This window comes from Podarcis melisellensis (assembly GCF_964234715.1).
Source record: "Podarcis melisellensis genome assembly, chromosome: 3".
NCBI lineage: Eukaryota > Metazoa > Chordata > Lepidosauria > Squamata > Lacertidae > Podarcis > Podarcis melisellensis.
This window is the reverse complement of record NC_138530.1, coordinates 37,864,663-37,889,408: the sequence shown is the minus strand read 5'-3', so window position 1 is coordinate 37,889,408 and position 24,746 is coordinate 37,864,663. Positions and strand designations below refer to the sequence as shown.

Genomic DNA, 24,746 nt, shown 5'->3' with positions numbered 1-24,746 from the left:
CTAGCATCAGACTAAGATGAAGACCATGAATACCTTTGCTCAAGATCATACTGGCATAGCTGCCCTTCTTCTCCACTAGGATTTTTTTTGAAAACCTTCCAGGCATATATTAAGATCTGCGGAGTAAAATAATAAACATGCCCTAGCTAGCACCCCCAAAATCCACAATTAAAACAATACCTAAGATTTAAAAACATAATACCCAACCAAGTAGCCATAAATCTTTGCCGCAAAGGGCCGCCCTATCTCCCAGAAAGGGCTAGAACAATTTCTCCCTCCATCCTGAATAGGGTAGGCCTTCTGCCACCTCCAAAGTGGCTCCCTAAAAGTAACACTCTTCAGTTCCACACACTTTGGGCCACTACCAAGGGTGTGTCATCACTTATGGCAGCCTGATAAGTAATAGCATCCCTCCTAGCCAGATGTTGGAAGATGTGAGGAAGGGCTGTGCTGTCAAGCAGCATGGCCAGGCTCTTTCTCTCTCTCTCATACGGGGTTGTGGTATGCCAGCAACAGCAACAAGGAGCAGGGGCCATGGGCATCCACATAATTTTTTTATAGAATGGTGGTGGTCCAAAGTAAAGCACTGAAAGGGAGCAGCAGCCTGGTTTTCTCACAATAATAAAAATGAGATGGATGCTGTCTGTACATTTTGCTTTATATCTCAGGTTCTACAAATGGTTTTTTTTAATGAAAGCTGGGAATTGGAACATTATGGTTCATTTGAAGTGAACTGCTCCTTTTGCCCCCACCCCCTGCCAAGGGCCAGATCTGCAAAACAAACTCACCTGTTCCTCTCTTCTGCTGTCTTGGCTTCTGCACTCATCATGCTGGTCTGGGTCTGCTGGATCTCAGAAGTAAGTTCCATTGAGTTCAGTGGAACTATGTTTATTTTCTTGCTTGAAAGCCCCTTAGACTACACATGCAGCAAGGGTAAACTGTTGGAATAGAAGGTAAGGCAATTGCATGAACGACTTTCTGCACTTGGCCTCATTAAGAGAAGATGAGGACTTCTTGGACACGGCACAGATGGGGTGGACTACGGTAAGAACAAAAACAAGAAGTGACAGGAAAGAAAATATGAACTGCAGCAGGAGGAAACTTTATGGAAGGCAGTGATTGTGAGAAGCAGTGAAATGGCAAGGCATTCTGAACCATTGGAATTCCAATTATTTGCAGTGATCCGCCCAAATTTCATATTCCAAAAATTCCCCTCCACCTCTGAGCCCTGATCCAGTAGAATATTTGCAGGTTAAGGTTCACTGAAGAGGTGCTTCAGAGGGAGGATCAACCTGTTACCCAGCATCCCACTTAACAAACCCTAATGGTTTCATGACTAATCCCACACAAGGTCCAGCCTGCTTTTGAAGCCCCACTAAGCCTTGCTTCTGCACTGCTCTCTCTGCCTGAGTTTCAGCCTGGCATTTTCACAGACAGAAGGAAGGTGTAATCTGGCCAACCTGTGTGCACTTCAGCAGGCAGCTAATCCAAGCATGTCTGCAAGGTCTTCCGTTCCGTCGCTCTCTCTCTCTCAATGTAGCTTAACTATTTCTAGCTTTTTAATGTTTGACCTAACACCCCTGGGAGCTCCTTTGCACGATGCCATGTTTTATTCAGGCATACGTCAGCTGAGCTCTCCTCACACTGAGATGGCCAGCAAAGATTAGATAATTGCCTAGTTTGATTGTGCCATCCATTCAACCCACTGTCCTGCCTACATTAACCTTTCCTTTCCATTGCTTCCAATGCATGCCTTGTCTACCTTCATTTCCATTCGCTTTCTCCTCTCTTATCTGGGGAGACATCGTGGCTCATCTGGGCTTTCTGGGCCCTTTTCTTGCCATTTGATCTCTTGTCATAACAAAGTTTTCTTTGTCTGTTTTTATCCTTCAGCAAAGTCACTGTCTTTCGCCATAGGAAGGAGCCGATTATATTACAGATGCACTGGCTTCTCCAAGCAATGCAATGCACGGAGCTAGAATGTATTGTGGGTTTTACATTACCTGCACCCAAGAAACCAATTTAACCAGTTACTGGAAAGTGTTAAAATAGTGTTGTGGAGGATGCTGTTCCAGCACCAAGCCTCTGGGTCAGACTGCCATCAGTGTGCCCACTGCCTCATTGCTATAGCCATCACCTACTCTGACCAGTCTCAATTGGGGCAAGTAAAATCCTTGTGACTTGCCGAGTATTTACCCAGGAATGAGGTGGTTGCAAGTTAAAATCCCCATCTGCAACCAGTCAAGCAACCTCAGCCCACTTTCCCCTCTTGGCTGCCATTATTAACTTAAACACTATAGCTGAGGGATAGCTCAGTCATTAGAGCATGAGACTCTTAATCTCAGGGTCATGGGTTCAAGCCTCATGTTGGGTCAAAGATTCCTGCATTGTTGGACAAGATGATCCTCATGGTCCTTTCCAACTCAACAATTCTATGATTCATAACTCAGGTGGCTTGGGCAGTGTGGAGAGAACACTATTCTTTGGGTACTTGGCAGGCCAGTGTGTAACTCTTGGGTTCTTGGGATATAAAAGATACTTTGGGGGGAGTATTCTCAAAATAAAATAAATAAATTATTGTCAAATAAAAGTTTCTAAGAAATTATTACTGTAAGCTTTTAGTCTTTGATCAGTTTTGGCAATTCTGCAAGCACTCAGCTTCCAGTCCTTGGCTGTCTGTTGCCTGTATTTCACTCTGCTTTATTTCTTCATGCCTGTTTTACTCATTTTGCTCTCTCTTTACCTCTCTGTGTATGTTTGTGTGTGTTTCTGTGCTGCATTTCCACATACTACTCAAGAGTAGGTTAAAGACACCATACTATTACACAATAAAATCATCACTGGAATTGCACAGTGCCAGTTAAACCTTAGACTAAATAGACAAATAAATCTCAATATTACAGACATTTGTAATACGCTGAGTTTGTTGTGTTAACCAGGTTTCAGCCAACTATAGGCTTTCAAGCCTAATCTTGAGTTTAAACTCATTTGTAAATTGAGAAGTGCCACAAAAATCCAGGTGCAAACAGGCTCCCCCCCTTAAAAAGGTTCCTTGCCTGGCCAGTCTCCATTCAAAAGTCCCCAGAGTCACAAAAACTGTCCCTGCTACAGATGCAGGAGTTAAAAAGCTCATCTTTGTCTTGAGATGGTAATGAGACAAGTCCCATATCTGTGTAGCTGTAGGATTCTAGAACTTTAGTTCCTCTGAAATGTATGCGCCTTTAAGTCTTTGTTTCAACAATTTCCATGGTACCTTCCTTCAGCTAATTTAATCTGGATCAACCCTGATGGGAACAATCTGGTCCTAAGATCTGGGAGATATGTGGTTGTCTATCATCCTGCCACCCATGCTGTTCCAAACAAAGAATCAAGGAGAAAGAGGAAACTCACTCTGCAGTTCAAGCAGTTTCGACTGAACTGAATACAACTCCCTGACATTTCTGAGCTCCCGCTGTTTAATAGAGAGAAGCAGCCTGATAGTGAGAAAGGATGACCAACCACTTGTTAAAAATTGGAGCAGGCGATCACAGAGATTCTGAAAATAGTCTTGTCCTGTTCTGGCATCATGTCACAATAAACAAAAAATTAACAATTGCAGCAGCAAACACCCCATGCAAGCAACATCCCAGCCCAAAAGTCTGTTCAACAGCCTCAGCTTTTGTAGCTGGAGTCAGTCAGAGCCCTGACAACCCAGGCCTGGTGGAAAAAGGCCTGCAAGACAGGGAGCAGGTCTTCCAGGACTCACAGCCAAGATGCCAGTTCTTCATTGTTTCCCATACATTAAGTATTGCTAATTGTGGAGTAAGAAGAACTGCCTGACAGGTTGCAGTATCAGTTAGTTTAAATATCAAATTCCAGTATGCAGCACACGCATTTTTTCGATTCAGTTCACTAGCCAATTTCAAATTGCATCGCAACTTTGGGGCAAAACAAACATTTCTCTAACCCTACCATATAATATTGAGAGGAGGCCCTGGGATCTGGCCTATCCCATACTAGAGACTAACTGTGGAATGTATATATATTTATATATTCCATTGGGGTGGCCTGCTGCCCTAGGCAAAGTTGTCACCTACTCCGATTGAATGTAAACAGCTTCCCAACAAGAACGAGGGAGCCTGACCCCAAGAAAGTCCTCTGATCCCATGAGCTGCTAGCGGCAGGCTTCTTAGGCAGGCGAGTGATGAAGAGACAAACTTATGGAAATGCCAGGGTATGGAGCATGTCATCTCCAAAATATTTGCGGCATCCTGCAGGGTGAAGAATTCTCCTTGTCCGTGTCATTAGGACACTGGGGCGATTCTTGCCCTTCTTCCTTCGGTGGTTCCTCATCATCACTCCTGCAGGGGATGCTGGAGGAGGAATTAGATTTTGCTCTGCCTGGCCTGGATGAAAAAGCTGTGTAAGCTGTCAGCCTAAAGCAAATTGGAAGAGCCTCCCCACTGCGTTCTGACTGTTGATTAAAGCAGCAGCACTTCTTATTGTCATTCCTAACAGATCAACACCAAATTTCCTCAGACTGCTGTTGCTGCAGATACTGTTCATTCAGCTGGTTAAAAATTATCTGATATTATTGTTGAAGGGGAGGGTAGTTTAGTTCCCCCGTGGGATTTGACCTCGCTCCTCAGGAAAGGCTTGGCCTTCATTATGTTCTGTGCTATCCCTGTGTGGATGACTAATGTTGCCGCCTCAAAACCCTGTTTTCTTAGTTAATACAAAAGCAGGTCATACCAATGCAGTGCATATTTTAAGGAGAGCCTGTGTAGTAGCTGAAATGTTTGGATTAGGTTGGGATATCCTGGTTCAGTCCCCCACTCAGCCAAAAGGCTAATTGGGTGACTTCAGACACTCCAATTGTCCCTGTCTTCCAGGAACACCCCTAATTTAGAGAAGCCACCACCGTTTCTGATTTGATCCTGGAATGTCCCACTTTTTCTTAGGACGTCCCTATTTTCATCAGAGAAATGCTGGAGGGTATGGAGTTATGCAACCCCCCCCCCAGGCATCTGAAGGCAATCTTGTATAGGGAAGTTTTTTTTTTAATGTTTACTGTTTTATTATGATTTTATATGTGTTGGAAGCTGCCCATAGTGGCTGGGGCAACCCAGTAAGATGTGTGGGGCATAAATAGTAAGATTATCATTATGGAATGTGATGTTCCTATTTCCATTCCCTATTCCTTTTGTGTTGTGTCTTATAGCTTGTAAATCCAAGGGCAGGGACTGTCTGATCATTAACATTTGCAAGCCACTCTGTGAGTTCTTCTAGCCTTTATTCTGAAGAGCAAGATTTTAAAAATAAATATACAAATAAATAAAATACTAGGAGACAAACAGAACTCAAACAGAGATTAAGCCGGTTAACAAAAATCATTCCCATAAAGGCAGTTTTAGGATGTTGACACACACTGTATGCCAAGCCATGTATTAAGATTGACAAGATACATTAATATATAAGCAATAAGGTCTATCCTCATTGGAGCCACAGGATGGTATGAGGTGGATGTCTAGCTACATTTAGGAAAGCAAAACCATGGACAGAAAACCAATCCAGGTATAAGAACTTGGGGAACATGTTGGGCAAGGCCATGGGCCAAAGGGTCAGTTTTCTGTCCCATAATAGCTTGTCAGTAAAATTCACTGACAGCTCAAAGCGCTGCTGTTTCTGTGACCTCTTGTCCTTCCTAGTAAAAGCTCATAATCTTGTGTGCCCCAAATCACAGGCAGTAGCACCGGTTTCTGACTTTTTTATGCCAGATGCACAGAGAACTGCAAGGGCATCACGATCAGGAGCCGTGAAAAAGAACAAGAATAGCTCTTTGGCATTTATCATGTTGGCACCATCCATTCAAGGCCTGTATAGTTTTCTCCATTAAAAAAATAAGCAAACAAAAAGTCCCCCCTCCTCCATCTCAACAATTAGCATGAAATCTTAATTTTAACCTTCTTTCCTGGTTTCTTTTTAAGCTTGTTACTTCTTGAAATCAATTAGCATGCAGTCTGGGCATTCCACGCTGCCAGCCAAAGAATCCTTTTATATATTTTTCCTTTTGTTTGGGAGCTGTTGATAGAACGCTTTGTTCACATGAAAGGTAGACGGATTAGACATTGGAGGTGCATCCTTGTGTTTGTATTGTTCTTAGTCAGGCTGCCACAAAGGACAGTGGCGTCTGATTCACTAGCTGATTGCCACCCCTGATCAAGGCATGGAGCACTGTCAGAGCGTCTTATGGGGGAAGGAGTTTAAAGCTACAAAGTGGGGAAATGGGATTTTTGAATCCACTACTGTGGGTGTAAGGGAATGACACTCCCATGCAGGGGCGGAGGAAGGGGGTGCAGTGGGTGCAGTCCACCCCGGGTGTCACCACTGAGTGGGGTGACATAATGCCAGGTGGCACGCATCGCAGGGCCTGCAGTGCACCTGAGCCATGTGTCTCTCCTGAGAGAGGCGTGGCTTGGGAGCGCACAGGCTCCATGCTGACCAACGGTCCTCCTGCTGCCTCCCCCTCCCCCCAGCTGTAGGGAGGAGGCAGGCAGACTATGGAAGTCCTGCGATGTGCCCTGCCCCATGGGTGGCTCGCTCTGCCCTTGCCCCACCCCTGTGGGTGCCTCGCCCCACCCCTGGGCGCGCCACCCCAGGAGCTCGAGCGACTTCCTCCGCTGCTGCTCCCACATGCTTATAATGTAGGCGGGGGGAGGGGCAGAAAATAGAATAGGATCTACTGGTAGATCACAGAGTGATTTGAAGTAATTCAACAAGTATTTCTGATTTCTAGTTGTTTAACAGGCAAAACAAAATTGTTCCCTCATTAAATTCTGCAGCTAGAATAAAGAAAACAGAGGAACACAGGAAGCTAACTTATACTGAGTCAGAACCTGGATCTTCTACATTCAAAGCAGATGCTCTACTATGGTGACCCCTGCAGCATGGGAGTAAAAAGTAGAGGTTTTGCATGTGTATAAGGGCAGTGAGCTCAGTTCAGTTAAAAATCATAGACAAATACTTTTTAAATTCTAAGCATTTGCCTTTTGCATATGGCTCTGGGTAGGGGCTCTGAGCTGACTAGTTTAAACCCACGAGGAGTGGTTTTCTCAGCTTAGGTGGGAGAGTGTTTCCTAATGGTTAGAGAGTGACCTGTACTGCCTGTGCTGACTCTGTTGGTCTTTGTGGCATAGCATCAAAAGTAGAATTCTGACAAATTGATCACAGGTAACTGTTGTTCCAAACCAGAACACTGTTAGGGTGCATTGTGCTACGTTGAAAACCAGCCTTATTGTGACTTGTAGGTTTGAATGGTAATTGAAATCTAAACTGTTTATTTCCAAAAAATATTTCTTTCCTTGCAGTCTTCAGCTAGAGTTTTAAGAAAAGAGATGGAACTTTTAAGAAAAAGCTTGCATCTTAGCTTTTTCTGTGGTCTGTTTTTATCTTTATTTGACTGGTTAGAGAGAAGTGAACTGTTCAGTTTTGCTCCTTCTCCAGGACATTGGAGTAATGTGCCACTGTCTTGTGCTGCAAGCTTCACGTTGACAGTTTGAACCTTGAAAGGTGACAGAGATCTTCAGATGAACTCATGTAGCGGGAACATTTCCCTGACAGCGAGATCAGTTGGAGTCATCTCCCAAGGGAAGGCGGCTCAAATAAGCTGGAGCAAACTGTGGTGAGTGTTGCACAGATTGGGAGCAGTTGGGCACAGGCCCTTGGGAGAAGGAGTGATTGACATATTAGCTCCACTCTGTTTTTGCATTCTGGGAACACTAACTATAGCTAAATATTGTTGCTTTCATATAGACCCTTTTCATCTCCCATTTGGATTGCTTTAATGTCTCCCCTATACAACACTTAAAACACTGCTTTGACCTTGCTGGCATATGAATCCACTCATTCAATCAAACCCAGCCATTGTTTTCTTCTTGAATGATATCATTCTTCATAATATTTGGTGGCTGCTCCCAGACTTTGGAACTCCCTTCCTAGAGAAGTTAGTCTGGCTCCCTTGTTCTTTTGCCAGCACACAAAGAGTTTCAAATTCTGACAGGCTTTTGAGAACTGTTTCTAAGGAATTAGCTGGTGCTGTGATTTTTTTTATTTATTGTAATTATCTGTTTGTCTTAATTGTTGTTGTTTAGTCATTTAGTCGTGTCCGACTCTTCGTGACCCAATGGACCAGAGCACGCCAGGCACTCCTGTCTTCCACTGCCTCCCGCAGTTTGGTCAAACTCATGTTTGTAGCTTCGAAGACACTATCCAACCATCTCATCCTCTGTCGTCCCCTTCTCCTTGTGCCCTCCATCTTTCCCAACATCAGGGTCTTTTCCAGGGAGTCTTCTCTTCTCATGAGGTGGCCAAAGTAGTGGAGCCTCAGCTTCAGGATCTGTCCCTCCAGTGAGCACTTAGGGCTGATTTCCATAAGAATGGAGAGGTTTGATCTTCTTGCAGTCCATGGGACTCTCAGGAGTCTCCCCCAGCACCATAATTCAAAAGCACCACTTCTTCAGCAATCAGCCTTCTTTATGGTCCAGCTCAAAATCTTATTCTAGTATTTTTTATTCTATTAAACGTTTTTTTAATGATCCCCCCTATGTTTTTGCTGTTTCTATTTTATCTGTAAGCTGCCTTGGGTCCCTGTCAGGGGAAAAGGTGGGATATAAATAAATATAAGCTTAAGAATAATATTCACAGTCATAGATACATTACATACATTATACTTTTTACCCTAATATATGTGTGCATTGCAACACTGAAGGTATTTTTAAAGCTTTGTATTTTAACATTTATTTACCCAACTTCATATCGGAGACAAAATGCAGAAGCAAGGTTCAACACACTTACGTTTTGCATGTTTTTTTGGATATTACACACACAGTTCCCCTCCTGATTTAGCAGCTAGAGTGGGGCTGCACCTAAAGATTCATTGCAAGCCCTGTAAGAAAACCAACAATTGCATCAATCTCTTGTTCAGGAAGGAGGAACAGGATTTAGTTTTCAGCTTCAGTTCATCTTGTTCGCCAGTCAATCTGTATGGTACATAGGGGGCACTGCAGGACAAATATGGGTGGTGGTGTATTCTTGTTATCAGTACAGTATTATAATATGATATGATATATGATATTATATTAATTATATTATATTATTTTTTTAAAAAAGTATTAGTATATTGTCCTTCATAATTCTTTTTTTAAATCCCAGAGTGGTTTACAATACCATTTAAAACCAAACATAACAAGAAAAACATAAAATAAAATATAGCTGCATATAGGCTCCGGGTGCATTTCTAATGTGGGAGTAATGTGGACCAAATTAGAGGATATAAAAGCAAACCAAAAGCAGTGAACCAAGATGAAACTAAGTAATCAAACAGCAGTGAGTTAGAACCAGTTATGTCCTTACAGAGGGATGCTGTTGTGGTAATTAGCTTTTATTACTGTCATGCAAACCAAAGAGTCATTAGAAGCATACAGGGATCATGACAGCATGGGGCTGGGAACGGCATTTGCTTCGTCTGATGGTAAGCCAGGTAAAATGCAATTAAGAGAGTATTTTGCAGAGTTTACCTTACTTTTCCTATTGCCTAGCCCATAGTTGGAGAGGAATCTTTTGCTTATGTAAATCAGAATGAGAGCTTTTGAGCAGGAAAGCTAGTGTTTAAAGTGAGAGCGGGTGATCTTTCAAAATATCCCAAATTCCCATGTTATTTGAAACATTTCATCCTGCATGATCAATGCAAGTAGAAACTGCCTTATTCCTACCAGGTCAAATTATTTGTTCTTTTAGCCCAGTCCTGTCTATGCTACCAGGGAGCAGCTCTCCAATATCAGGTCAAGGTCTTTCTGCTACTTGATCTTTTATGGAAAAACACAACTGAAAATGCCTGGAGACCTTCTGCATGCAAGGCATGTGCTCTGAGTAGGCATGGGTGAATTTCAGTTTCTCTCTGGTTTTTCTTTCTCTCCCCCCCCCCCATCTTAAGTTCCGTTTTCCACATTTCCAAATCAGTCTGTGATTTTAAAAAAAGTAATCGTGAAAATTCAGCAGCTTCTTAGTGCAAATTTATCATGATATCCTCTTTTTTTTTGGAAGCCATTCTCCCTCTGGAGTGCATCTTTGCATTTTATATTTACCAATATATGCATTTTATGCAACTTTTGTGGACCATTGTAGGCATTATTTGGCTGGAGAACTCCACTGCGAAATTCAGAGAAGTGCAATTTTTTTTAAAATGGCTGTGTTTCAGGTTGCTTATGGTTTTAGAAAGCGTGTGTTAGGTGGGGGGGGGGTCACCTTTATATGCAAATTGAATTTAATGTTTCCCTCATCCCTACCTCTGCCTCAGAGCTTCTGATTTGATCTGTGCTTTTTTGGAGGAACTTCAGCGGGGCTTTTGTCTGCCTAGAGCTACGGTACATAAGACTAGGAACTCTAATCTGAGGTAGTTGGCATCACCCATCATCAGCTTTGGTTCAGTCCATCACCACCACGCAGGTCCCAACAGATTACTCATAATCATAGCCGTCAACTTACAGATTTGAAAATAAGTGACCAGCAGCCTTGAAAATAAGGGATCAGCAGCCAAAATAAGGGACCTGCGGCCTCACCTGTTCCAGGCACTCCAGTCTTCCTGTCCTCCTGCAGTCTGGTCATACTCATGCTGGTAGCTTCGAGAACACTGCCCAACCAACTTTGTAACCAGAGGTTCAACTGAATAGAATCTGAATCACATGCACCACAAGGCCTATGCAGCCTCAACTTAAGATGGCTCCCCAGCCTGGCTTTGCACTGCAAAGTTTACAGCAGCACGTGCAACAAAATGGCGTCCAGCATTCAAAACCCCCCTCAGCTTGCATTAACTAGCCACACACACACACACAGCCTCCCCCCCTCGCCATGAGATCGCCAGTCACCCACCATTTTAGTCAACCAGCTCCTTTCTTTTCCCCCATAAGTCAATCGAAGGAGCCTCCAAAACAAATTCAAAAGCCCCCCCTCCCACGAGATCTCCTTTCCTTTCCCCCCACCATGTGCCCCCGCTCCAGACAGACCTTTTGGCCGGCAAGGTGAGTGGGCCGTCGATGACGTATCCATCCGATTCCGATCTGAGCACTCAGCACAGGTATGTTCAACTTCTGAGCCCCTCTGAGCCAAAGGCAGAAAGCCCAGCCAGCAGCCAAACGAAGCCTAAAGGAAAACCACCGTCTTCTGTCCGCTGGGAAGCACTGAGCAAAGGCGAGTCCCCAGGCAACGCAGCCAATTTGATCAGCACAAGGCATGGAAGCTCCACCCCCCAGTCGTTCTTAGACTTCTTATTGGGTGAGCAACACAGCCAAGCAACACAGTTGGAGCCTCCCTCCTCCCTGGCCGGCAGGGAGAGAGGGAGAGGAGCTGCTTCCTTTGAAATTTAAGGGACATCCATCAATAAGGGACAGCAGCAGGACATGGCACTGGAATAAGGGACTGTCCCTCTAAATAAAGGACGCTTGACAGTTATGCTCATAATAGAAGAAATCCTGAAAAGTTGCCAGGCCCACACCTGTGGTACACCTCAAAAATAGGTGCTAGGGTTGCACAGTGGAAAAGTGCTGTTACATTTATGCTTGCTTGTAAGTTTCCCAGCAGCGTTTGGCTGACCACTCTTGGACTTAAAAGTAGATAAACCTGATTATTTCAGTTTATCTCAGTTTCTAAATTCAGTTTCTACATCAGCATATTATTATTTTTTAAAAAAATAAAAATTCTGCATTTTGGTGCAAATTTATTATAAAGACACAAATTATAATGCAGTTTTCCACAATGTAAAGCATTCTTTGTATGCTATTTTCACGAATATATTCATTTTATGTACATTTGACCCAATAGGTGTGTTTCATGCACACACTACTTGGAAAACTGCATCACAAAATTCAGGTAAGTGCCAGTTTTGAAGGGTAGGTGTGTTTCAGTTCAAACATTGTTTCAGTAAGTACCAATTAGGTGGGTTCACATTAAAATGTAAACTGAATTGAATTTCTCCCTCATCCCTATCTGGACTTTATAGACTTTTGGTCTGACCCAGCAGGGTATTCATTTTGTTGTTGTTATTCTTTATCTCTTGGCTCCTCAGCAATTTTTCTGTTTATTAAAGGCCTACTTTTTAAAAAAGCAGGATTCCAGTCTACCTATCTCGGCTTATTTTCCTACCCTATTGGTCTTTTAGCATGGACGGTGTCAGGAGTGTTTTGCAGGACTGGGATTTTCCTAAGTTTGTTCTGAAGAGGCAAGGCATGGCCACACAGGTGAGGCCGATTGGCAACTCACAGTATCTGGTGGCAAGAGCTGGGAAGGGATATAAGGTCAGCATTTCCCTTTGGCTCTTTGCCACAGCAACATGTTTCCTGCCTTGCTGCGTTTGGCTCCTTGACTCCTTGCTTCCTGATCCTCGGACCCTTGGCTCCTTGACTCCTGGTTTCCTGACCCTCGGCTCCCTGACTCCTGGCTTCCGGACTCCTGTTCCTGCTCCCACCCCTCAGTCTTGCCCCCGGTCCCAACGTCCTCAGACGGGACTTCAACCGCCCGTAAACCGGACCATGACAGATGGGAAGGGTCTGTTTCTAGTATGTGGCTGGTGGGAAGCCATTTGAGACATTTTTTTGGGGGGGGAATCCAGGCCTTTTCTTGAACCTTCAAAATTAGTAGAAACAGATTTCATCACTGGACCAGGAGAACTAAATTGTTCCAGGCTAACCTTGTTTTCATTAAACACTTTGCTTGGGGCATATGTAGAGATGGAGCTACTCTGGAATTCTGGGCCTCTATAAACCTTGCAGAGTTCTATTTTTACACCCTGGGGGGGAAATGTGTAACATGATGTGCCCAAAGGAAGCTTACTGATATGAGTATTCTGAGAATTTTTACATGCATCTCTGAACCTGCCTCAGGCTTTCCACAACAGTATTATTGTTACTTCAGCTTGAATATGTGAGTGTAGCTTCAAAATAAAATTAAAACAGGAAGGTATTTAAGTAACTCGTTATGCTTGTAACACAGGTCTGAGACATCAGTAGTTTAAGTAGGGTGATGAAAAAAATAGGGGTATTATACCTCTCAAAAATAAATGAAAGACACTCCTTAGCTGGAGCAGTTACTCATTTCTATATGCCAAAGGAGTGGTAGCACAGAGCAACAGCACTCGCAATCAATAGAGAATAAGAGTATCAAATTTCCCTCTTTCTGCTTGAGAAGCCATTGCTTCATGCTCACTGAGCAGCTGCTAATTTTTCTCTTTTACCTTTGAAATATAAAATCGGGATTTTGGCACAGCTGCTTGGAGTCGTATAGGGCTATGCTTTTTTCCAGGCAATCGCCACAGAAAGTGTCTCAGCATCAAACCATGAGCTGGCTCAAAAACTAATAGGGCAAATGAAGAAGACAGAAAATGTTCTTTGGACAGAGTCAATACGCAGAATTTATTGGACATGATGAGAGCACTCGGCTGCCCCAAACTTTATGCCTTGATGGTATGGATATGATATAAGACAGCTTGGTAGGTGTGCAGTAGAAAAAATCCAGAAGGGATGCTGGTGAAACAAAATACATGATTATTTTTTGATAATGACTCAAGGCTGCAATGCTAAGCACACTTCCTAAGGAGTAAATCCTACCTAATAGGACTTGCTTCAAAGAAAAAACTGCCCAGCTTCTGAAACCTTTCTTTCTGGCAGTGCTGTATTTGTAGTCTTGACCTTTTCTCTCTTTGCTGTATGGCACTACTAATGCGGTAACGTTTTTCCTTTGGGCTAACTAATAAGGATAAAATTGTTTAATTTGCTAGTGGAAGATTTCTCCTCCTATATTCAAATTAATTTTAATATTTTCTTTAAATGTGACCAACATTGCTGCACATCATACACAAGTCCTTCCCATCTACTGTATTTCCTGTCTTTCTGTTTCATCAGCTTGTTCAGTACAGACACTGAAATTTGTACCAGCCTCTCCACTGTTTGGCTGACAATCTCTGACCCTAAAGTAGATGGAAGTTCTAATCATATAAATAAATTGGAAATAACCATTGTATAACTCTGCACCGTTCATTGCGGGCTATGCTACCACAAGGAGTAATGCCTGCTCCCACATCACATCCTTCCAATCAGTTGTGTGCTTCATTGTCGCTGTCTTGGATGATTGTACTGAGAGATCTGTTAGGCAACATGTTACCTTTCTGGACTTCTCCAATCCCTGCGGAATTCAGTGCCCCAGACTGTTGCAATGCCAATTACCATGGAAGAATGAGAAAAGGACTAGACCAATAATAATAGTAATAGTTCACACGAACTGCCAGTAATTCAGATGTAGTGGCAACCAAAGGTTAGGGACAAACATTTAGGAATGGTCATCCCATCAAGCTCTCCTTGTGAGCTTCTCATCAGTATTTCGTAGCAGTGTGCATCAGCTTTGTGTGAGACCTGAAAAATGGGATTAAGGCTACACAGTGTGATTTGGAGGTCTCCCCTGAGTCGAAGCACAGTATAAATACCCCCGCCCCGTTATACCAATGCCCCCACAAATCCACCGGGTGCTCCGTCACTCTAGATTTGTTTCTGCTTTTTGATATGGAATCACTTTATATGTTCATATCTCTCTGAATTACTCTAGGTCTGTGGGCTTTGCAAGAAGTGAGGCTGTCAAAAATGTTTCCTGCAGAACACTGATTTCTCCGCCCCTCTCCACTCCTGCTTTTCTGCTAAATACAGAGGCAGATGATTTCTTTAACGGCAAAAAGCTTTGTTTAAGGTGTGGTTTTTTTTTTAAAAAAATAAAATAAAATCTGCATTGTTCTCCACTAACTAACTAACTAACTAACTAACTAATCACTAAGCTTTTCAGAACACGGCAGGCAGCTTTCTAGGCAGCTTCACATTGAAAGGCGTATCTCAGGCCTAGGGCCTATTGGAAGACATAGGCAAGGCTGGTGAGATGCATAAATCGGGACAGCCTCACGTTGTAAGGCCTATCGGAGGACACCAGTGCCAGAAAGGAAAGGCCAGTTTGAAGCTTTAAAAAATGTGCTTACAAGTAAGAATACACCCAACTCGGCAACCTACCTCTTTATCATTTTAAGGTAAGAAAGAGCAGGAGACAACTCCACTCCTCTAAATAGATTTTTGGAGGAAAGTGAATCCCTTTTACTTTCCCCCACAAGAAGGCCTTGGACCTATTTGTCTGCAGTTTGGTATGCTTAATGCGCCCTGTAAATTTCACCCACTTTAGGGGTGAAAGGGGGGGGGGCGGAAGGTTGCGCTCAGACACTATGCTATTCATCACCAGGGGAAGTAAGATTCAGCTGCCATTTAGGTTGGTTTTTGTACATGGGGGGGGGAGTGTGTATGGGCAACACATTGTCCTTTGGCTATTCAGAATAGTGAGCCTAAGTTGGTCATGTCAATATGTGCTTTAAATGCTTGGTGTGGGCACAAGCCTGGGATGTGTTGGGTTTGTGGGGGCAGAAGTAATATGATGCTCAGATAGGCAGAGCACACAAAGGATTAGGAATTAGGTAGAAAGCAAAAGGTTTTCCATACAAGTGAGCATGTTGATGCCAACATTTATGACATGCCTCGGGACCACAGGGCATGTTCGAGGGGCTAGGAAGTATTGTCACCTTCCTGCCGCCTCCTTGCTTTCCAGAAGCCTTCCGTTAGGCTTTAGGCAACTGAAATACTGTCAACGTATCCTGTGAGAAACACAGGTGTTACGTGAAGTATATCCTTTTTTACCCAGCAATTTGATTCCTGGCAAGAAGGAAAGAAAGGCTGTTGGAATTCATGCTGAAGATGGATAAGGGAAATAAAGGTTGTGAGATAAATGCTTCTTTCCCACTCCCAATTCGTTGCTGGGTCTGTGCTCTCCTGATACCTGGCCTGTCACCCAGAATGCTCTAGGCCGTGTTGTCCTCTTTTGAAAGCGGTGAGGGTGCTGGCAGAGAGGGCTGGGCGATAGCAGCCTGTTTGTAACCCTTGATAAACACTACAGTGCAGCCAGCGTGAAATGAAGAAATATTGCTCCCGGTAAATATTTATTTTATATCAGAAATTAGCATACCAAATGTAATTAAAAACAACTTTATGTGCACGTCCCTCCTCCCTTCAGTCTGTCAAATGACAACTCGAAATAACTAGTCATAAAGAAATGCGGCCTTAATTAGCAAGCATCTCAGCCTACTGTCGCCGTTTGATAATTACACTGCAATGAGCTTCTGAAATTAGGATTTATTTCCCCTTTACCTTTTCCTGGTAGAAGTCACTCCTGGCTGGTTTTTGTACCCCTCCTTTTCCTTTATTTTGAACACCTCTTTGAGAATGCATTATATGTGTGCCAGAGCAGTCATGCAGTAGTCTCAGATATGTTTTGCTTTGTTGATCATGTAAACTGTGAGTGGCACCTGTCAGCTGTTGCCAGTGAGGTTGAGTGGATGAGGACAGAAAAGAACCGTGCATCTTTTTCAGCTTCTCCAAGTTTCTGTGGCCTATTCAAGCCAGTTATGATAAGAGTCACCCCCACTTTTGTCTCTTTTAGGCTGCATTCCTATAAGAACTTAGAGGGAAATAAGCTCCATGGAACTCAATGGGTCTTATTTCTGAGTTAATAGGTAGCAAGCAGCTTGTGCTGTTAGTCGTTCTGCGCTGGATGTTTCCCACATGCCACATTTTAGATTGTAAGCTGCTCCAGACAGGGACTTTTTGCTCCTATATTCTGTATACCACTATGCACACTGACAACACAACAGATGCAAGTAGACTTTGATATGAATAAAGAAAATGATGATGATAAAAATTGTAAGTGAATGCTGTATTGTAAGGTAAATGCCTGAAGCGTCTTCAGAATGCTTCCAAAGATGAAAAAGAAAACAGTACTATGTACCAATCAAAAATGGAGTAAGCAAAACTGCTTATTTCAATCTTTTGCTAAGCAGTGCAATTTCTGCACTGGAAGAAAGTAAAAATTGCACATAAAAATTGGACAAGATACCTACCAAGTCCATTAGACATGGTACCTAAGGAAGAAATGGTGCTTTTCCTGCAGTAGGAAAGCTATCTCTCTGAATATATTTTGGTAACTAAAGCAGCTAAAATGCAAAACAAAACAAAACAAATCAGGTTTCCCCCCTGCAATGTCTTTTGTATCTGCTCATCAAACACATAAGAGATATGACAGTGCGTAGTCCCCCTGCATAAGGAAGCTTTTTAAGGTTTAACGTTTTACTATGTTTTTATATATGCTGGAAGCCGCCCAGGGTGGCTGGAGCAACCCAGTCAGATGGGAGGGGTCCTACTACTACTACTGCTACCATATTATTATTATTATTATTATTATTATTATTATTATTATTATTAATCGTATTCGTACAGAAAGAGCTCAGTTGCAGTCTAAACTCAGCCAATAACCAGACTAAATGTCATATTTCAGCCTAATTGCTTCATAGTATTGTTGTGAAGATCACATGGGGTAACCCTGTGTTTGCTGTCCTGAGTTCTTTGGGATGTAGGTGGGATCTAAATAAATGCTGGATCAGGTCAAAGGGTCATCTAGGCCAGCACACTGCTTCCAACTGCCACATAGCTGGGGAAACCCAGCCAGATGGGTGGGATATAAATTTATTATTATTATTATTATTAGCTATATTTAAATTACTACCACATAGGATTTCTTTTCAGTATGGATTGGAACATAGGAATCTGACTTACACCAAGTCAGACCTTTGATCCGCCGAGTTCTGTGTTATTTACACTGACTGGTAGCAGTTCCTCCAGGATTTCAGACAGGAACCTATTTCAGCCATACCAGGAGATGCCAGGGACTGAACCTGCAGCTTTGTGCAAAGCAGTTGCTCTACCACTGAGCTGCAGTCCTCCTCCATTTTGGCATGTGTACCCCTTTCAATCTTAGGGCACACACACATTGTGTGATAATGTGCTTTCAGTGCTGGATGCAGGTGTCTTTTTGGGGTGATGTACACATGATGCCATCCTCATGTCGCCCCTGCCCCACACTGTTTGTCAACTGAAAGCAGATTCTGCTAGAATCTATTTTTGTGCCAAGAAATCATTTCTCAAGTGCTTCCTCAAGTGTTGTACTGTTTTAGTGTTGTTAGCCGCCCTGAGCCCGGCTTCGGCTGGGGAGGGCGGGATATAAATAAAATTTATTATTATTATTATTATCCTGCATATGCAGGGAGCACTTTCTCAGTTCACCTTCTTTTGGAGAGGCCCTGCTGAAGTTGTAGAGCTGTGCCACTGTGCCTCACCATGTTTAACTTGTCTGTGATTAAAATAGGTAAAACAGGAAGCAGTGCAGTAACTTAGCCACCCCTCTGTACTATGTCTATGGCAACACCAACAGAGGGAGAAGGGACTAGAGAACACCATTGTGCACTAGTTTGATAACATGCCCACCTGTGTGTACAGACGACAGAGATAGTAGCTGCCATTTTAGATTACTTTCTTGTGGGAACGTGAGGACAATTGCAAACCATTATGTACAAAAGCACACTGTTAAAAAATTATCCCTGTGCGTTTCAAAGGTTCTGCGTGTCCATGCTTTGCACTTAACTAGGGCTCTGCTAAAATGTTCGCTACACACCCATACCCAAAATTCCCACAGAGCAAGCATATTACACCAAAGAATATAGGATTATTTGGGCCTGAACATAGGCCGTGGATGCACCTCCCGACCCCCCAGGAAGTTGTCTGTGCAAGCACTTCCTAGATGACTTTGTGCCCTCACAGTGGACCACTGATGTCTAAGAGAGTAATTTCACTCATATAACTGGGGAAGGCTCTATGGAAGACGGTTTGATTGAAAAGCATCAGCTGTGGTTAGGGATTGGCGGCAGAGATCAGTCCAGGATAGGAAGCCCCCACTGCCCTGGCCTGCTTGTTAGGCCACAGCACCGCTCCTCTGACAAGCTTTTCTGTGGAATTTCATTGAATCCTAATTGTCCATCAGGAGCCCATGACAGGAAAAGTCATATGGCCTGATTTGCATCTACTTTCCCTTATGACTCCCCTTGGCCTTTATTCTTAATGGCCCCTGCTCCTTTAAAAAGCATGCTGGCCATGGCAATTGCATTAAGTCTCTGTCAAAGGTGTCTTGACAACTTCCTTGAAACCTCTCTCCTATTGGCATAGGAGTCTGTGTGCAGTCTTGGGCCTTTGAGGCTAAGGATGAATGGCAATAGCAAAATGGGGGCACTTAAGGGCATACTCTCTAATTTGTGTCATTCCCCTTATTAGCTTTCTCTTTGCACTTTAAAAAATGTACGTCCTCCTAACCTGAAACAGAGAGCGAGAGAGATGTTCATCAGGGGAAGGGCCATAGATATATTCACCGCTTTCAAGAAAAATCCTCCCCGCCCCTGCTTTCCAAGGACAGAGAGAGAGAGAGAGAGAGAGATCCCAGCACTGACTTCATTGAAGCAGAGTCCCCAATTAGAGGCTATCTAATTGATTTGAATATCTAGGCTCTTCAGGGAACCCTGCTAAGAGGTGTCAGAAAATAGAGAAGAATTTCATTTAAATTATTAGTAATATCCTTGGAGAGATAGAGGAGAGGCAAAGGTGGGTGGAAGGTAGGAAACTGGTGCTACTTGGGACAGGGGATGAGGAAAGAAAAAGTGAAAGATAGACTTTGGTAAGAAAAATGGTGGGACGAGGGACAGAATATGAATAATTAAACTCGTAAGTTTGTGAGAGATTAAGGAAGGGTTACAGAGTCACAACTGCTACTACTGTATAATAGGGACAAATGTGTCTAGACAGGAAGAACCAGATGCACAAATATAAGATGGGGACACCTGGCTTGCCAGAAGTACGCTTGTAAAGGATCTAGGGGTCTTAGTAGACCACAAGCTTAACATGAGTCAACAGTGTTACGGCAGCAGCAATAAAATATATTCAATGCTGCATAGTGTCCAGATCAAGGGGAGTAATACTGCTCTATTCTGCTTTAGTCAGATCACACCTGGAATACTGTGTCCAGTTTTGGGCGCCAATTTAAGAAGGATATTGACAAGGTGGAACATGTGCAGAGGAGGGTGACCAAGATGATCAAGTGTCTGGAAATCAAGTTGAGGGAACTGGGTATGTTTAGCCTGGGGGCTGAGAGGAGATAGGATAACCATCTTCAAATATTTAAATGGCTGTTTTCACCTGCTCTGGAAGCTAGGACCCAAATCAATGGCTTCCAGTTACAAGAAAGGAGATTCCAGCTAAACATAAAGAAAAACTTTCTGACAAGTAAGAGCTCTTCAACAGACTGCTTCAGCAAGTGGTGGACTCTCCTTCCTTGGAGGTTGGATGGCCATTTGTCACATATGTTCTTGTTGAGATTCCTGCATTGCAGGGCATTGGACTACATGACCCTTGATACCCTTCCAACTCTACAAGCCTGTGATTTTATTATTTTTCCCATACAAGTATGAGGTGTGTGTGTGTGTGTGTGTGTGTGTGTGTGAGTGTGTGTGTGTGTGTGTGTGAGAGAGAGAGAGAGAGAGAGAGAGAGAGAGAGAGAGAGAGAGAGAGCACGCGCTCTGCATATGCTGTATGCTGCTTGTGGTGAGTGTGTATGCATGGTATATATCTGTAGGTGTGTGTCTATGTGCAAAAGTAGGAACAACTACTCTGACCGTGGCCATTTCCATGCACAAACTAGCATGTGGACTTGGGAAGGTTGGCCAACCTTTAATGTGCCCTCTCAGGCAAAAGAAAAAAAAGTTAACCTGTGCTATATACATATTCTGTCTCTAGTTTGCGGTGACCTTCATATCACTGTAGGCATATGTGAACCCAAGAATAGACACAAGCAAAACTTAATACAATCATGTGGGAGAAATTTAATGGCACCAACACTCATGTGACCCAGCTCTACAATTCTGTAATAGCCAGATTAGTGACACTATAAATAGTAGATGGTTTTTCCCTGCTGGAATGCTAATATTGAGGATGAGTTCCCCTTATTTAATTAATTTACTAATGGATATATTCTTTTATTATTATCTATCCATCTATCTAAATCCTGTCTCCTTTCCTCTGAGGCAAAAGGAGATTGGTGAAACCATCTCTGCATGCTTCGGCCCATTTCCTTCAGAGGCTGGCAGCAGGAAGAGGCTTTATGCCCTCTGCTCCTCTACAGCTGCCCACTGTCTGGCATGGCCATGCCAGCTTTGCTGCCAAATGCACCGTTAGACATGTATTTTATTTCAATTTGTTACATCATTTAAAGCCTTGGACCAACTGATGAGGGTAAAAAAAAGGTCCTTTGCCTTCAATACCTTTTATTTCCAAATTCAGGTTGTTCAAAGTGTTCAAAGTTGATTCCAGTGATCCGCTGATTGGTGGAATCTCTCAGGCATTTTAAAGGTGCTGGAGCATGCCCACGTCTCTTAAATCCTTTGTCCTCCTCATATCAGCCAAGCAGATATTTACAACTATGGCATTTCCTATTGGCAACTCCTTTTTCCAGGTTCTGCTTATCCGCTGGACTTAAGTGCCGCCTGTGTTCCAGTTTCCTAGTCTTCAGTCAACTGTATAGCAGGACTGGCTCCTGTTGAAAGTGCTTGTATTTCTTCAAACCATGGATCATAACACATTTGTAGTTTTCAGGTACAGAGTAAAACAGCATATGAATAGAGAATCAATTGTGGCCACAACAATTCACCTCTTGCACTGATTTAATGTTTTGATGTAATTGTGCTGCCACAACAGTGAAGGAAGCTACCTTTTCAGCCACCTACCTGTCAGTAATAGCAAACAAAAATCTATTTTTTTGTTGGGTCAACCAGCAAGGAATGCTTGAAAAGAGATCTTCCCCAAAACTGCACCTTGCTTCCTTACGAAGAGAGCAGCTCAACACAAACAAGGAGGATTATATTCAGCTATGTACCCCAACCCCTCTAATTTATAGAATGGTCTAAATTGACTGTGAAAAGACAGCCAAAGAAATCTTGTGAAACTGTAGCAGGGCAAAAGCTTTCGCAAATAGAAAATACAGCCCAGTCTTATGAAAGCTTACTCAGATAAATGTGAATTGGATTGCAGCCTTGGATCTAAGTTTCATGGTTGTGATTATATTTAATTATAACCTTTGAAAGCATAGACAGGTCAGACTGCATCAGGTAGCCTCTCACAAGTTGCAGTCCCTGTGCACACTTCCTTGGAAGTAAGCCGCATTGAACCATGTGGGATTTACTTCTGAGTAAACCTGGGATTGCACCCTCAATGTGGTCACTATAGCGTCCTTTTCAACTGGCGGTTGTACTGAGGCCCTCCATCCCCTGAGCCTTTGCTTGGGAAACTGAAATCCTGAGGTTTGGTGTCAATTGCTTTCCAAATTGTTGCTGGGAGGTAATTGACATGAACTGTCAGTATTCTGAATTTGCCTCTTTCTCATCTTGGAAGCCCGCAGGACTGTTTCAAAGGGCATGCTCAGAATTCCAGATGTGTTCATTGGAAGTCCGAGCTGCAGAAGCTATTTGTCCTGAATGGAGAATGTTTTGCCTTTGGTGGACCAAAAGGGTAAATATTGAACTGACACTTCATATTCTGTATTTCCACAGAGCATGCAGCTTCATTTAAGCCCTGAACCAAATCACGTTTTGGGCTTAAACTACTGTATTACTCTCTGACCTTCTCCGAGATGTCAGATTGTGCTGCCTGTTTTTTTTTTTTTTTAAATGAACTTCAGAATACAGTTTGGAGGCTTTTAATTAAACCTGTGCGGTGTCATTTTGCTACTGTAAAAACCTGAAATTTGAATGTGTACAACAGCCCCATTCCTTGCCCACAAACTCTTTCTGCTTTGGTGTTGCCATTGCCCTTCTCCTTAATGACATTAGAGGGTGCTGTGGAGGCTGGATAAAAGCAGAGATGAAAGACATTTCCTTGCAGTGGGGTTAGGAAGGTAGCGGTGCACAGCTTAATTGCTGGAACTTGGAAAGCTTTCTGGAGTTCTGAAACGTGAACCTTAGTAAACGAGGGACAGATTCAACTTAATTGCTCTCCCAAGGCAGATTCACTTCTTAATTAGAAGATATTTTAAAGTCCCTCTCTTTTCCTGCCTCTGAACAAAATGCCCTGCAGTGTGAAACAGAAAACAGCATCATCTTCAGTTGTTTTAGTGTCTTCATTGGTACATAGCACAAAGTTCTCTTGCATCATATCCCAGCTCAAGCTGCAGGGTAATGCAGCACCCCTCTTTTGTTTTCATGGGTGATTCTCCCCCCCCCCCCCGTGAACCATGCCAAATTTGTGCCACAACTATATATTCTCCAGTTGTATTGCTTTGTAGGCACAGTTACTACTTTCGGTTCCAAGAAGTAAAGCATGTTTTGGGGAGGTAGTGGATTTTGTAGGCGGGGGAAGGAAGAAGGAAGCTGATGTGATGGTGGAGATTTGCTTGCTGCTGCAGCAGCAAAAGCAGTAGCTCTGGTACAAAAGTCATGAGCATCGCTACATACTTAAAAGATTCAGGATACAGACCTATTACACAATTCTGCATAGAATTGTAGAGTTGGAAGGGAACCCAAGGGTCATCTAGTCCAACTCCCTGCAATGCAGCAAGCTCAGCTAATGCATCCATGACAGATAGTGCCTGTGAGCAAATCAAGAGGGTGGGTTGGTGGGGTCTCACCAGCACTGCACTTTGAAGCACACCCAGAGTTGTCCACGTTGATTCCCAGTAGAGATGACTGGCTGCACTGGTTCAGTGTAAATTCTGAGGAAGATTGGGGGTGAAGCCCTTGGAAACTGCCCGTGACTCTGTATTTTCAACAAACTTTCCTTTAAGGTGATGCCAGAAACTACAGTGGCTAATCAGTAAATATACAATAGCCATTTCAGTGTCTGCATCTTATACCTCACAACCCTGTGACTGGTGAGTTATCTAGGCCACTTCCTTAGCCCTCCAACTCTCCCATGCCTGGCCACTTCTTCCAACTGGATGTCTTAAGTATCGTTTCTTCCAACATGAATCTTCCTGAATCCAGAGGCCAACCCTGGAAGACCTGCCCTGTGTCCTCCTGTCATTGAAGGTATGAAAAGCGGGCATAAGGGACAGAAAAGTCTCTTACTTTGATGAGTTTTTGGAGCTTTGTAATGGATAGGGATGGGCAAATCTGTCCATTTGGGTTTCTCATTTTTCAGAAAAGTTTGAATTTTGGCTAGTTTTTGGTTTGTGTATTGTTTCAGAAAGTGCATTAGGGAGGTTCACCTTTTAATGAAAACTGAATCGAATCCATCTACATCTCCAGTAGTGGACTAAGCATTTTAATAACTGGCTTTGGTTTTGTTTTGTTTTGCTTTCATGGATGCCATATTGTTTTATGTCTTCAGCTGACACGATTTTTCTGGGACAACAAAGATTTCAGTACTTGGATGGAGGAAAACCTCAACCTCTGACTCAACACAGTTTAAAGCCCCCCTCCCCCTTGCATCATATGACAGCATCCGCTGAACGTGTAGACATCAGAAAGAAAAGGCTTACTCACATTGCATATAAACGTCTGTATTTTTATATACTTTACCTTAATGAGATATTAAAAGCTTTAATTGTTAATCACGTAAGTATATATCCTGAGTCAAGCAAAGGAAGTGTTGTTTCTTTTAAATGCAAATGCTGTTTTTTAAAAATGCAAATGTTGACATTTCCTCCTCTGATATCTGACTGGGAGTACTACAGCCCATGGCAGCTTATGCTGTACCATATCTATTAGACTTTAAAGG

General features: G+C 43.0%; 1 long non-coding RNA gene across 1 annotated transcript in view; it reads left to right on the top strand.

The window, feature by feature from the left end:
• LOC309366126 overlaps window positions 1-21,623 on the top strand; it is a 41,543-nt gene extending 19,920 nt beyond the window's left edge. Inside the window, exon 3 of the long non-coding RNA XR_014166531.1 lies at window positions 21,490-21,623. This is a non-coding gene — a long non-coding RNA (uncharacterized lncRNA). The remainder of the gene's footprint in view (window positions 1-21,489) is intronic.
• The last annotated feature ends 3,123 nt before the right edge of the window (window positions 21,624-24,746 follow it).